Source organism: Perognathus longimembris, chromosome 22, assembly GCF_023159225.1.
Source record: "Perognathus longimembris pacificus isolate PPM17 chromosome 22, ASM2315922v1, whole genome shotgun sequence".
In the NCBI taxonomy this organism is placed as follows: domain Eukaryota; kingdom Metazoa; phylum Chordata; class Mammalia; order Rodentia; family Heteromyidae; genus Perognathus; species Perognathus longimembris.
Genome location: NC_063182.1, coordinates 30,141,863 through 30,156,055, shown reverse-complemented (window position 1 = coordinate 30,156,055; position 14,193 = coordinate 30,141,863). Strand labels below are relative to the sequence as shown.

The following is a 14,193-nucleotide window of genomic DNA, read 5'->3' as shown; positions in this document are numbered from 1 at the left end:
TGAATAAAAGTAAAAGAGAACATTGTTTATTACAGGAGATGAGCACTTTGCAACTTTCCTATAAAGCATAATGCACCAGACATTGGGAGGTCCCACGTGTAATCCCACCTCCTCGGGAGGTAGTGATCAGAGCCAGCCATGTTCATGAGACCTCTTCTTAACTCTCAGACTTAGAAGGCTGAGATCGGAAGATCAAGATTGGAAGCCGGCTTCTGCAGAAACAGTGAATGAGACCCTTATCTGCAATTAGCCACCAAATAGCTGGAAATGAAACTGCGGCTCAAGTAGTAGAATGTTAACCTTAAGCAAAAAGGCTCACGGATAGTACTCAGGTCCATGTTTAAACCCCAGGACAGTCACATCCAAGAAGCCAAAACGCGAGGTATGGGAGTATATGCTTTTCATCTCGGCTAACGGTAAACACAAACAGGAAGATTGTAGGTCAGGATACCCTCAGCACAATGAAAGATCCTATTCAAAAAATAACAAAAGAGAAACTAGAGAATGGTTTAAGTGGTAGAATGCATTCTTAGTAATCACAGGCCCTGAGTTCCAATACCAAACACACCACAATTAATAGTGATAATAATAATTGACACTAAGGCATGTTTAGAAAGAAATATCCATAGAAGACTGTAATATAAAAAGGAATCAGAGCCTCTGAGAGACTAAGGAAACTTTAAGAGCAGAGTAAGGAAGGATGAAAAAATACTTCAATAATGGGGCTGGGAATATAGCTTAGCGGTAGAGTGCTCGCCTTGCATGCATGAAGCCCTGGGTTCGATTCCTCAGCACCACATAAACAGAAAAAGCCGGAAGTGGTGCTGTGGCTCAAAAGGTAGAGTGCTAGCCTTGAGCAAAAAGGAAGCCAGGGACAGTGCTCAGGCCCTGAGTCCAAGCCCCAGGACTGGCAAAAATAATAACAATAATAATAATAATACTTCAATAGAAGCGGTGGCTATTTCAACAGGAACTTAAATGCCGTTTCTAGTCCCCATCAGGTGAGTGGACAATGACCCCCGCCAAGTACAGAGCACAGCAGGGTTGAAAGAGCCCATGTTGCGCTGGGTGAACAGGCTAGCAGAGAATGTGCCTGAAGAAGAATAAAAAGTCTGCCTCCAGTTGCTAGCCGCAAGCCCAGATTTACTCTTTTATTGGTAATAAAAAACAAACATTGTTTATATCTCCATAAGTTCTTCAGATAAGAGTGATTTATAGTTTGTTGCTAGCTGGATGGATATTAATTCTAGCAGCAGAATCATTAGGTAGTGAAATACATAGGCTAGTTCAGAGGACCAAGAAACCAACCTGACTCTTAGAACAGGCAGTCCATTTCCTCCAATTTTTCAGTTAAAAAGAGAAAAAAAAAAACCAGTTAGCTGAACGTGTCCTGGCTGCTCGCTCAAGGGAGAACTAATAGAGTGTGGTGTTTGCTCAGAAATGAAAGGAACCTGCCTGTTTCCTGGCTCTACAATTTACCAGCTTTGTAAAACTGACCAGGTACCTAGCTTGTCTGTGCCTTCATGTCTTAACCTGTGAAACACCAATAATCATACCCCTATAGCGTTAGGGCTGCTGCCAGGAATAACTGAATTAATGTTAGTAGGACAGTGCCAAGCACATAATAAATGCTTACTACTATTGTTGTAGCAATAAATACATATTACGTGCCTTAATACTGGAACAGGGTGATAATTAAGACAAATAAGGTTCCCATTCTTATAGAAAGTACTTGCTAGTAGGGAAAAAAGCAATCAAAATAAATATCAAATTATAAACTTCATTTTCTTCTAAATAGATTTTATGCATTTTTTTTTTACCATGACTTACGTTTAAACCAATGAAAAGAAACTGATCATTCATGGAACAATTTGACTTCTAAAGATTTATTCTTAAGCAAAACCTGAATAAGTCCACAGATATATCTACAAAGATACTTAGTAGCACTATTTAAAATAATAAAGACCTCTATGTTTATTATAGTAAAGAATTTGAAGGGCTGGGAATGTGGCTTAGTGGTAAAGTGCTTGCCTAGCATGCATGAAGCCCTGGGTTTGATTCTTCAGTATCAAATAAAGAGAAAAGGCCAGAAGTGGCACTGTGGCTCGAGTGGTAGAGTGTTAGCCTTGAGCAGAAGAAGCTCAGGGACCCCAGTGCTCAGGCCCTGAGTTCAAACCCCAGCACTTGCAAAAAAAAAAAAAAAAAAAGAGTGCTGAAAAAGAATTTGAAGTAGTTTAAAGCAAACTGATAACAATTTTTCTTAAATCTTACAAAAATCCAGAATACTATGCATCCATGTTAAAAACACAAAAGACAACAGGAAATTGTTTTAATAGACAAGCGTAGGTTCTATGACATATTGTTGTTTCTTCTTGGCTAATCAAAAGACAATCTCAAAATCATACAAACATTAGAAGCTCCATAAGAATAAGCACTTTTCCTACCACCATTAAAGAGATGGTAACTGACTGGATGCTTCAACAGTCTTGAATACGTTAGTGTGATTTCTCTAAAATGAAAGCACAGCTACAGGGCTGGCAATCCGTGCTGCAAGTGTGGGAGAAACATGATCTTACCGAGCTTTCTGAGGCTGCTTGAGCGTTTCCACAAAGTGGCAGCTGGCTTCCTTCAGATTAAGGGGCACCTTTCCTTTGGTATTGTCAGAAGCTATACATCTTTACTGGAACTTCTTATCCTCCACCCCCACTTTGCTGAGCCTCGCTTCATTCAGGAGAAGACAACCCACGTACATAAATGCTAGGAGACCAGGATCTTCATTGAAGCTGGCTATCCTAGCATCCTGTTCAATGGCAACATGAATGTAACTTGATTCATTACTTATGGGCTTCACTTTGGCCATTTAATTCCAGTAATTGGTCTCTACAAAGTTTTTCCGTTGGGGAGTTAGAATTTTCCCCTTTGTCACAATTACTTTTTATTGAACATTTATTTTTTTTAGCATTCCTTATTAAACTATCAATTTCTTGATTTCTGTTTTTTTGTTTGTTAAATTTTTATTGTCAAACTGAGGTACAGAGAGGTTTCAGTTTCACACGTTAGGCATTGGACACATTTCTTATACTGTTTGTTACCTCCTTCCTCATTCAATTTCTTGATTTCTTATGTCATCATAGACTCAAGCTTGTCTGTTTTGTTCAATGGATTTTAATCTGTTAGAGCTTTACTATTTGCTTACTTATATTACTTATTTTGATGCTCAAACTATCTCATTCAAGGCCCCTTAAATCTACCCTTTGTGCTATTAGGGTATATGCCCCTTACATTGGGAAGACTACTTTGCTTTGCTCTGTCTCCCAACAGAGATCAAAGTTTTGCAGCAGACTTTTGCCATTGTGGTCTTCACTCTCATGCTCTTTGTTGCACCCAAAGGTAGACTGGCCACAGATGAGGCTTTGTTCCCAGTCAGGGCCAAGTGCTTTCAATTGGATCAGGGATACCTTCCAACCTAGTGCAAGCTTCATTCCCAGCTCAGACATGTTGGGAAGTAGTTGACACTTTATGAGGTGATGAGATCTGAGGTCCCGGAGGAAGAGAAAGTAAACCTCCAAGCCCTTCCTCCTTCTCTCGTTCATTCCCAGCAGCAGATAAATGGCTTTGCTCTCCTTGATGACTTGACACTGGCCCCAAAGCATCAAGATGAAGCAACAATGGAGCTGAAACCTCAAAATCATGAACCAAAACAATTCTTTTCTCGCTATAAGGGAGGAATCTCAAGTATATGCTAGAATACCAGAAAGCTGACTATGTACAAGGTCATTCATGATCATGCCTTCTGTCACTCTGGACTCTATTAAACTAGGCCTCCTAGCCTTTCTAGAAGTCTACCTTGCTCTGTTCTACATCATGAGTTTAGGATTGCATGATTCAAGAAAGGAAGAAAAAAGGTACTAATTTAAAACAAAAACAGATTATAGAATGGATACTCATGTACTTTCTGAGTTACTATATGCAAATTATTGCATTTCTACTAGTTTTCTATGAAAGGATGGCATATTTACTTTCTATTCATATTGTAAGGCTTTAATCTTTTCCAGCTTGTATTATAGACAACGATTTTTAAAACACTTCATTAAATAGTATTCAATTGATTTCAATTCATGTGTTAGGTTTTATTGGAAATTCTGTAATGTTTTATAAAATAGAAAAGCACCCCTAATTTTGCTCATCAAAAGTGTTACATAAGAACAATGATGGTGGTGAAACAGCTTTAACTCGGGGTCCTGAAGTTCAGCACTATCAGTATTTCAGGTAAACTGCTGCTTTTGTTCGAGGCTGCTATGGGGCTCTCATGGCGTTTAGCAATATCAATGGCTTCTACCCACTAGGTGCCAGTATCACTCCCCTCAACTGTGGCAACCCAAGGTGTCACTGGACACTGCCAAATGCCAACTGAAGGGCCAAGGGACTCTGATTGAGAGCCACTCTTGAGGTTCACAAAGACGAAGCTTGATTTGTGAATCAAATGCAATGTCATTTCCTCTAAATACAAATAATAAGACATACATGCCTAAAAATGTGTTCGCAAATAGAGACTAACAAATTCATAAATAATAATTATAACAGCAAGTAATATTTATTGACTTGTATGCCAGACATTGAGTTTACACATATATATTTATATAGGTATATGCATACATATGTATACGTATACACACATATTACTGAGTTCTTGCAGCATTGAAGTTCAGGCTACATTCTGCTTTCATAGAGGAGGGTTTCAAAGCTTAGGAAAATCAATGTACTCGTTAGGGAAAACTCAAATCCTAATTTCCTCACTACAGAATCTATGCTCATAACCCAAACCTCTCAAAGTGAATCAGGTCCTCACCGTTACAGGGGATATTTCTTTGGAACAAAACAAATCTATTTCTTTTGAATGCAAATCCTCTGAAAATTGTTTTATTATAAAACAATAACAGCCAGTGTTTGTTGAGGAATTGTTTTGTTTAAGTACTTTATACAGTTTAGTTCTTTGGAATATTTACAACAACTGTATGAAACTTGGGTTATCATTTCTATTTTACTGAAATGAAAATGAGAATTCAGAGGTAATTAACAATCGTGTTCAGCAAGGGCATGAATACAGGCAATCTGAGGCCACAGTTCAAGCCATTAACTACTCAACAACACAGTGGAACTTGGTCTATTTTCTACTCATACAATAGGAACCATTTGGCATCTGCTCCACGACCTTATATACATTACCCCTTTAGGTTACCCAGAGAGAAAGTCACAGGATAATGGCCCAAATTTGGTCCCACATTTGGTTGTGTTTGGATTGCAAAGGTCTTTTTAACTCCTCCCTCAACACTGAGATTGGAATAAACATTTCAGAATGGAAGATTTCACATAAACTCTGGATTCCCAATGTCTATTAAAAGGCTTTTTTTTTTTTTAATAAAGTCTGGCATCACTGGACACACATTTCCACATAGCATGGCAACACGTCAGTTTTGCCAGCTGCTTTCTCCCTGTCTAGATGAGGCCAGTGGTGTAAAGCTTGCCATAGTCTCTGCGGCTCCCCTACCTGCTCTCAGACCCTGAGTCAAAAGTAGCTGTAGCTGCAATTCAGCACTTGCAGTTGTTATTTCATCTTTACATTTTTGTGTGTGTGCAACAGCCCTTTGAATGTTTTCTCCTGAACACTGCAAGCTGATACATTAAAATCTTTGTTCTATAATCACTGAGGTGCAGAACCCTCTGGTTATGGAGGGAGGTAAACTTCACTGTATGTACATCACTGAGATCAACACACTTTTTATAGGTTCTCTTAGGAAGAGACCAAATTGTTTAGCATTTTCTGCCCATGGACTGGAGATTGATTTTTGTTTTTTTATATAAGGAACTTTTTTTGGTGGGGGGGCAGTGGGGGGCAGTCCTGGGGCTTGGACTCAGGGCCTAAATAAACACTGTCCCTGGCTTCTGTTTGCTCAAGGCTAGCACTCTGCCACTTGAGCCACAGCGCCACTTCTAGCCATTTTCTATAAATGTGGTGCTGGGGAATTGAACCCAGGGTTTCATGTATATATGAAGTAAGCACTCTTGCCACTAGGCTATATCCCCAGCCCTGGAGACTGATTTCTAACAATATATAGGCAAACACTTCTTTGCAAGGCAGAACTGGTTGAGGTCCTCTTAGAAAACACAAGCGCACGCACACACACACACACACACACACACACATACACATATTTAAATTTTTTCATGTTTATCATTCATCATATGATACTGCTGAAATAAGAACTCACCGACAGTAACATATTTTATATAGTTATTTTTGCTTTCCATGCTCAGTACCAGAGCACTTTTAATATGTCCATTAGTCATCAAATCAGTAGGTCTGGTAAGTACTTCCACCGGGAAAATAACAAGAGACATAATTCTTAATTAAATTTCTCAGCTTTGACGAATACAAATGTTACTTCCTAACACATGTATCTAAATTCAGTGCTAGCATATTTTACGGTAAAAACAAAACAGATCCTAATGTTCCAAACAGCAAAATCTTTTAGCTCTAAAGACTTCAAGGGGGAGTTAGTTCTCTAGGGACCGCAGAACTGCTGAGAAATGCACTCACCATTTCTGATGTTGTCACTAGGGCTAGAACAAATCCTTTGAATCCTACTTATTTGCCCACTAGGTATTTTATTTATTTATAAGCTCAGATCATCATATAGAATTCGCTTTCAGAAAAACACAAAATACTTCTGAAGCTGTCCCTTCTCTTCTTTAAAAATTCTTGCTGAATCCAGGGGACAGGCCTGAGCCTTCTTTTGTAGGGCTCTTTCGCTATTTTAGTGGAGAGCAGTGATAGCTGCCCTGACTCATGGAGCAGGTAAGGAATGACAACCTGGACTTAGAAGTTATCTTCATGGTAAAGAATGAAAATCTGGACTTACAGGCTATCTCTATAACATACCACTGCAGAAGTTAACATACTTGCTTCTTCCTCTTTTGTGGAACCAGTGTGAAACTCAAGTGCAAAACAACATTTCCAGTGGGATGAGAGAGAGAAGTTTGGAATGGGTAAAGTTGATCAAGATGCACTGTACTTGTAACCTGACTCAAGGAACAGTAACCTCTTTGTACAACTACTTAATAATATTATTTTTAATTCAGATGATAGATTTTCATTTTCCAAACAAGTATGAGTGACTAAATGGTCCAATATGTTGGATATTGAAAGGTTACAATATTTTGGATTACCCTTTTTCAAGCCTCCCTTTGTAGTTTTTTGTATTAATCTTTTCTTGTATTTTTAAAAAAAGAAGTCAGTACCAAGTGAGAAAATATGCTACCTTAGGGGCTCCCATATATGGGGTCTGAAGATAGGCACTCATAGCTCCTTCTGTTTTTCTTCCCTTTAGTCCACACATTTTGGTTTGGTTTGGTTGGTTCTGGGGCTTGAACTCTGGCCCTGTGCACTATCCCTGAGCTCCTCAGCTCAAGGCTAGTGCTCTACCACTTTGAGCTACAATACCACTTCCAGTTTTCTGGTGGTTAATTGGAGATTAGAGTCTCACAGACTTTCCTGCCTGGGTTGGCTTTGACCAGCGATCCTCAGATCTCAGCCTCCTGAGTAGCTAGGATTACAGGCGTGAGCCACCGGTGCCCAGTTAGTCCACACTTTCTTTTTCAATGAGATAGTATGTGATTTTTTTTTTTTGGCATTCATGACTCTATATTCATAAGTGTAGTTACTCTTACACTTCTCTCATCTATGGTTCTTTTTAAAGCCTTCTAATAATTTCAGGAGTTAACTATGTGTGAAAATTTGTTCAGATCTAGTTATAGAGTTACAAAATAAACATGCTTTTTCTTAAATGACAATTTACAGGAAATGTTCAGAATTTCACTCAAAGAAAACATAGACCTTTCTCCTTTGCTTCTCATGCTACTCAGAGAGAAGTATTTTCTCCCAAAGCCAAAAATTCATATACAAATGATTCTTATATTTCCATTTTTAATGTTCAAATCCTTGCAATAAAATTCTCATAAACACACCCCTTCCTATTATAAAAGTTTTCCTATTTTTTCTTCAGGCCTCTCAGCTGTATAATTACAGTACTTAAAGTGAAATCTATAATCCTAGGATGTTATTATATAATTGAAAAACATATGGGAATTTTTCTTAAAGATCATGAAGGAATGTCAAAACATTCTCTCACTTGTATAATTCTGCTCAACTGGGTTTACAGAAACCTAGAGGGATTTTGCAAAAGACTCAGTACACTGCCCCCTCAATTCAGCTCAGCTATGTAATTTCAAAATCATTAACAAAAGAACTGGTTTGAACACAATTGCTTTAAAAACATTTTAATGTCTTCTATTTTAGAGCAAAGAAGCTACAATAAGATTTAGCTGAATCATAGGATGACCATTTGAATTTTCAAATATGCAGTTCACCATTAAAAGCCAACGAAATCAAGTAGCTTATATGCAGATATTTTCAACTCTATAATAATAGTTTTCTTTGATCAGTGTCCCAAAACTCACCATGGACTATCAAGGAAGAACTTCATAATTTTCCTCTGGATGAAAATGATCAAAGCCTTCTAATATTTGTGAGAGCTCATTGTGGCTGAGTACTAACAGGTTGTGAGTTTATTTCCCTGCTATTAAAATGTTTCTTGCTGCCTTCAGCTTAGGGAGAAGTGGTTTCACAAGGTATTTACAGAGTGCCTGGCTCTTCCCAATTTTTAATCTTCTTTTCAAAGTTTCCCATAGAGGTGGGCAATACACCCTGGAACTTCAGTGAAAGCTGAGATAAGAGGAGGCCCATAATCCTCTAGGACTGACAAACATACTGGGTACAGTCCCCGCAGTAAGTTCCAAAGAAGCTAACCTCCAGCAAGCCCAGTTGCTCTTACTTGCATTGGCTTCCTATTTCTGATGTTACATGCCTTAACCTGAAGTTGCTTCATAACTAAAAGTTGAGATTTTTAGTCACGGGAAACTGAATAGTCCATATTTGCCAATTTTAACCAAAATAAGGCGATCCACAACCAGTATCACATAAAGAATTCAACATTAAAGCAGGAAAATCCCTTTTAAAAAGAATAGCACTATTATTACCATAATAATAAGGATACTATTAGTCATTAAAAAGATACTTCTGAGTATTCACTAAAGATAGGCACTGCTTTAAGTACTTTTCATGTATTACTTGATATATTTTCACAACATCCTATGAGCTATGTGCTAGTAAAAATCTCAGTTTTACAGACAAGGAACTAGCCACGGAGGTGGTGGAATGGGCTCCAGAGGGGGTGAGATGTGCTAGAGGTACTGAAAGGCAGGAACCATTGACCATCACATCATGTTTGAGAGATGCTGGACTTGTGGAATTCATTAAAAATGCACAAAAGCAAGCTAACAGTTACACATTCAGAAATGACTTTAAATAAATTTGTCTTATATACTGCACCTGCCCAATAGCACAGGCAGGTAAGTATAAGAGAGACTGTGTGTGAAATGTGCTCATTTCCCGCCCGTGACTGGTGTCTCCTCAGAGAGGCATTCTGAACCAACAGGCAGACAGCATTGGTATGAAACAAGAGTGCAGACTTACACTTCAAGTCAGAAACCGTGGTTCTAACTCCTATTTCACCCTCAAACTTGCGTTCCTCTGCCCAAGTTAAATAAAAATTATTAATAAGTGTTCTAGTGAAAAGCTTTTGTGAGAAACAGCCACCTGAGAGAATCCTGAAAAGTAAAATGCACCAGAGCAATTGATCCTAGAGTATTATTAGCGTTTCGGGTTCCACTTCATCAATACAGTGTACAACTTTTCTTTTACCTTTCTAATTTAGCATAATTCATTCTGCATCTACTTACATCTCATCTTCAAGCAACCTTTCACATGTGAGAACATTTTCAGGTGGCAGACACATTGTAATTATTGAAAAGTCAAGGAAAAGCAGGGTTGGGAGTGTCCAATTCAAGTACCCCTCCTACCACAAATGACAGCAAACATAGTAACTCTTATCAGCCCAGATCTATCTTAACCTAGATCATTTGAATTGTGTCCCACTAGACAGGTAAAATAATTCATAATCCAAAGTATATTGGTCAGCTTTCCATCATTGTGATAAAATGCCCTAGGGAAACAACTTAAAAGGAGGGACTATTAATATCTGGCTTATGGCTTCAGCCCATAGCTTCTGGGTCCCATGCGTTGGGCCTCGGAGGCCAATATTACCAGGAGGGTGTGGCAGACCAGAATTTCTCAACTCAAGCCAGCACAAGCCAAGAGCAGGAGGAAGGGACCCGGGTCACAGAATCCCCTCCAAGGGCAGGAAGCTGTTGACTCGTTTGCTTCAACTCAGGGCCACCTTCAAAAGTTTCCACCACCTCTCAACAGCACCACGCCTTCAGCACTTAAGATTTGGGGGGACCTATACGATGGAAACCATGGCACAACAGAATTATCAGGGCTGAGGCAACATGATTAGGAAACACTTGTTCTGTGTCAATACTGACAGGTACTGGCCGTCGTAGCTACGACAAGTTATATAGAGGCATATTGCAGCACTGCCACAAGAAATTGGCAATGGAGATAACATACATTTCTAGTCCAAATACACTTAAGATATTTCTGGGACAAACAGAATATAAAGTGATAGACTAATCTAGGTTTTTGAGATTTAAATGAGACAAACAGGTTCTTAGTAATATTACTTGTCTGTCTCCTTAGATGAGTACTGACAAGAGGTTTAATTTGTTGGTGTTAAAGCATTATAAAAGATGAAAAGTACCATGTGAACCCTAGTGTTATAAAAGTACTAAAAGCATTATGAGTAATTGGGTTTATTACTGTTTGTACCTGATTCCATTAAGTGTGATATTTATTTTGAAGCAGACAAATTGCATGATTTTTTTTTGCTGGAAAATATTTCCTTTGCAGTGCAATTTTAAAAGTTGGTATACATGCAAGAATTTATTTTGAAATCGACTCCCATCACAATTTATATGACTTTCTGTTATTTTAAGTTTATTCCTATTTCAGTAACAAAATCATAACGATAGAAAACTTTTGTGATACTAATTGTAATAATATTTAAATAATTACAATGTAATTATTAAAAATACTCCATAAAGCCAACAATGTACTTACAACAATCCCCATGCACAGGATATTATTTCTTTTGGTAGTGGCATATTCCTAAAGATTTCGTAAACTTGCCAGGGTGCCTATAATCCTAGCTAGTGAGAAAGCTGAAATCTGAGGATCATGTTTCAAAGCTATTCCAGGCAGGAAAGTCTGTGAGACTCTCATCTCCAATTAACCAGCAAAAAGCCAGATGTGGAGCTGTGGCTCAGGTGGTAGGAGTGTGTGTCTTGAGTAAAGAAAGCTCAGAGCCTGTGCCCAGGTTCCGAATTCAAGTCTCAGAACCAACCCCTCCCCCCCAAAAAAAGAAGAAGAGAAAGAAGAAGAAGAAAGGAGGAGGAGGAGGAGGAGGAGGAGGAGGAGGAGGAGGAGGAGGAGGAGGAGGAAGAGGAGGAGGAGGAGGAGGAGGAGGAGGAGGAGGGGAGGAGGAGGGGAGGAGGAGGAGGAGGAGGAGGAGGAGGAGGAGGAGGAGGAGGAGGAGGAGGAGGAGGAGGAGGAGGAGAAAAACATAAAGAACCCAATAAATTTAAATATACAATTCATAGACTTTAAGAAATGATAGACTACGTAAGCATTATATTAATTATTATTTAAAATACAATGATGTCACTGTTAAAACTCAATATTCTACTGATAAAATTTTAACTCATCAGTATTACCCCCAAGTAATCCCTTATCAGATAAAGCTGACTATATTATCTTTTAAGATAATTTTCAGGAAACAGTATGAATACATTAAAAATTGATGGCCTATGTTTGCCCAGTCCGACATCTCCTTGTCATAATGCCGGGGTAGAGAGTGGAATCAATGATTCACCATTGGGAAGCAGCCTTAGCCTACCTGTGTTGGGTACACATCTAGAAAAATATGGATCTACCCTGCTAATGACTGCTCTTTTGTGACGGTGCAGTGTGTATGTTAAGTCACGGTACTTTCATCTAAGATTAAGTACCAAAGTTGAGTGACAGAGATGAATATTAGCCTTAAATATCAATAGAGTTAATTCAAAAAATCATAGGAAAACACAATTGAAAATTTTTGTCAGTGAAATGAAGGTTACAAAAAATGAGAGTGGTGAAATTCCATCTTCCAAAAATAATTATATATGTGGTGTTTCACCTTAACTCGAGGCCAGAGATTTTTCAGTATATTACACAAGTACTACAGATTGTTCCATTCTGATTTAGTCAATATTTTGAGCGGCCTAGCTTATTGCTTGTATCTGAATTTTTTGAAGTTGCTTATTTTTTCATAATTTTGTTTATGATCAAAAAGGTTCACATCTTTTATCAATAAATTTTCTTAGCACTAATGGTAACTTTAAAATAGAATGAATGAATGAAGCTGTATTAATTACTTGCTTAAGGGAGAGTGAAACTTGTGACCTATTTTTCCTTTCATTTTGATATTTAAATCACTATTGATATGGCATTATAATGAGATAAAGGTTCATTAAAGCTTCCTTTGTTATGTAAAAACAAAACACTACAGGGGAAATTCTTTATTGAGCTATGATTATCCACTGGGGACAAAGCAAAAGAGCTATCATTAAAATATTTAAGCTTAATTATGCAACCTACTCCAATATATAATCAAAATTCTTATGCATATCACTTAAGAGTTTCACTCACTTAAGCTAGAGAAACCTGTGTTTGAATTTTTCTCATCAAAAGAACATTAATAAGTTAATGAAACTAGAGGAAACTTCTAAAAGGGAGCACAGTTTTATATATAAAATAGTATTTCCTTTCATTTTTTTTTTCTTTTATGCACTATGGGGATTTGAACTCAAGGCCGTACGGAAACTAAATAGGCGCTCTACCATTTCAGCCACTCACTCAAATCTTTTTTTTTCCCCCTTTAGTCATTTTTCAGGTAGAGTCTCACATTTATTTGCCTGAGCCAGCCTCACAGTGTAGTCTTGCCATCTATGGCCTCACTGGTTCATACAGGTTCCCGCCAGGCATGGCTTATTGGTTGAAATGGACTCTTGCTAATTGTTTTATGGGGTTTTTTTTTTTGCCAGTCCCACGGCTTGGACTTGGGGCCTGAGCACTGCTGTCCTACCTCTTGAGCCACAGCGCCCCTTCTGGCTTTTTCCATTGATGTGGTGCTGAGGAATCAAACCCAGGGCTTTGTGTATGGTAGGCCAGCACTACCGCTAAGCACAATCCCAGCCCTATTGCTAATTTCTTTCTTTTTACCAGAGTTGGCCGTCTCATTGAGAGGCCATCTGACGAATGAACAGAGTTCCCCTCAATCAGGGTTAGCTTCGCCCACCCTTGCTCTACTGCTCCCACAAAGCTAGACAGGACTTCACTCTGGTTTTGCTTTCCCAAGATAGACTCTGCTCATTCTGAAGTTGGTGAATGGGTCAACCTGTTCCCAGAACTACTGAGTTATTTTTTCAATATTTTTGTTCCATCTCACCTCCCTATTCTTCCCTCCCCAAATGATTGACTAATAAAGTCAGCCTTGCCTGAAAAGAATTAGAAAAAAACATCAAATAGCACCAGTCCTGGGACCTCCTGATCAGTTATCTTTCTTAATGTTTACAGCAATGTGTTGGGATCTGTGGACATCATCAACACCCTGTCAAAAGAATCGATTAGTGCAAAAATTAATGACTATTTCTGATACCCAAGTGACTAAGACTAAAAGTGAATTTTCCAGAAACCCCAAATAAGTTTTTGTACCAGTGATCCTGGCTAGGAAAAATGGAATTCAGAAGGCAGCTTTCCATCCTCTTCCTGTCAACCTGGTGCCAATAAAGTTCTTTATTCTCCTAGCACTGTGTGCAGTCAGTGGCCTAATCAAGTGGCAGTGGGTTCCGCCCTTCAACTTTGTTCCACAAATGAATTTGAATGTGAGATTGAATGACAGTTAATATCTAGTCTTCATACCAATGTTCACTTTTTGCCTTCCTGATCATCTGATTTTTATAGGGAACAGGACTCTGAAACTGTCACCCCCAAGTAAAGTGCTCTAGTATGCTGATTATTTTAAATGAAAGGAACTCATCAAATGGTGGAAGAGGCTTTCTTTTGGTAATCCCTTGTTT

The 14,193-nt window shown here is 38.5% G+C and overlaps 1 long non-coding RNA gene across 1 annotated transcript in view; it reads right to left on the bottom strand.

Moving 5' to 3' along the window:
- LOC125339852 overlaps window positions 1–14,193 on the bottom strand; it is a 124,726-nt gene that overhangs the window by 3,774 nt on the left and 106,759 nt on the right. The window lies entirely within an intron of this gene.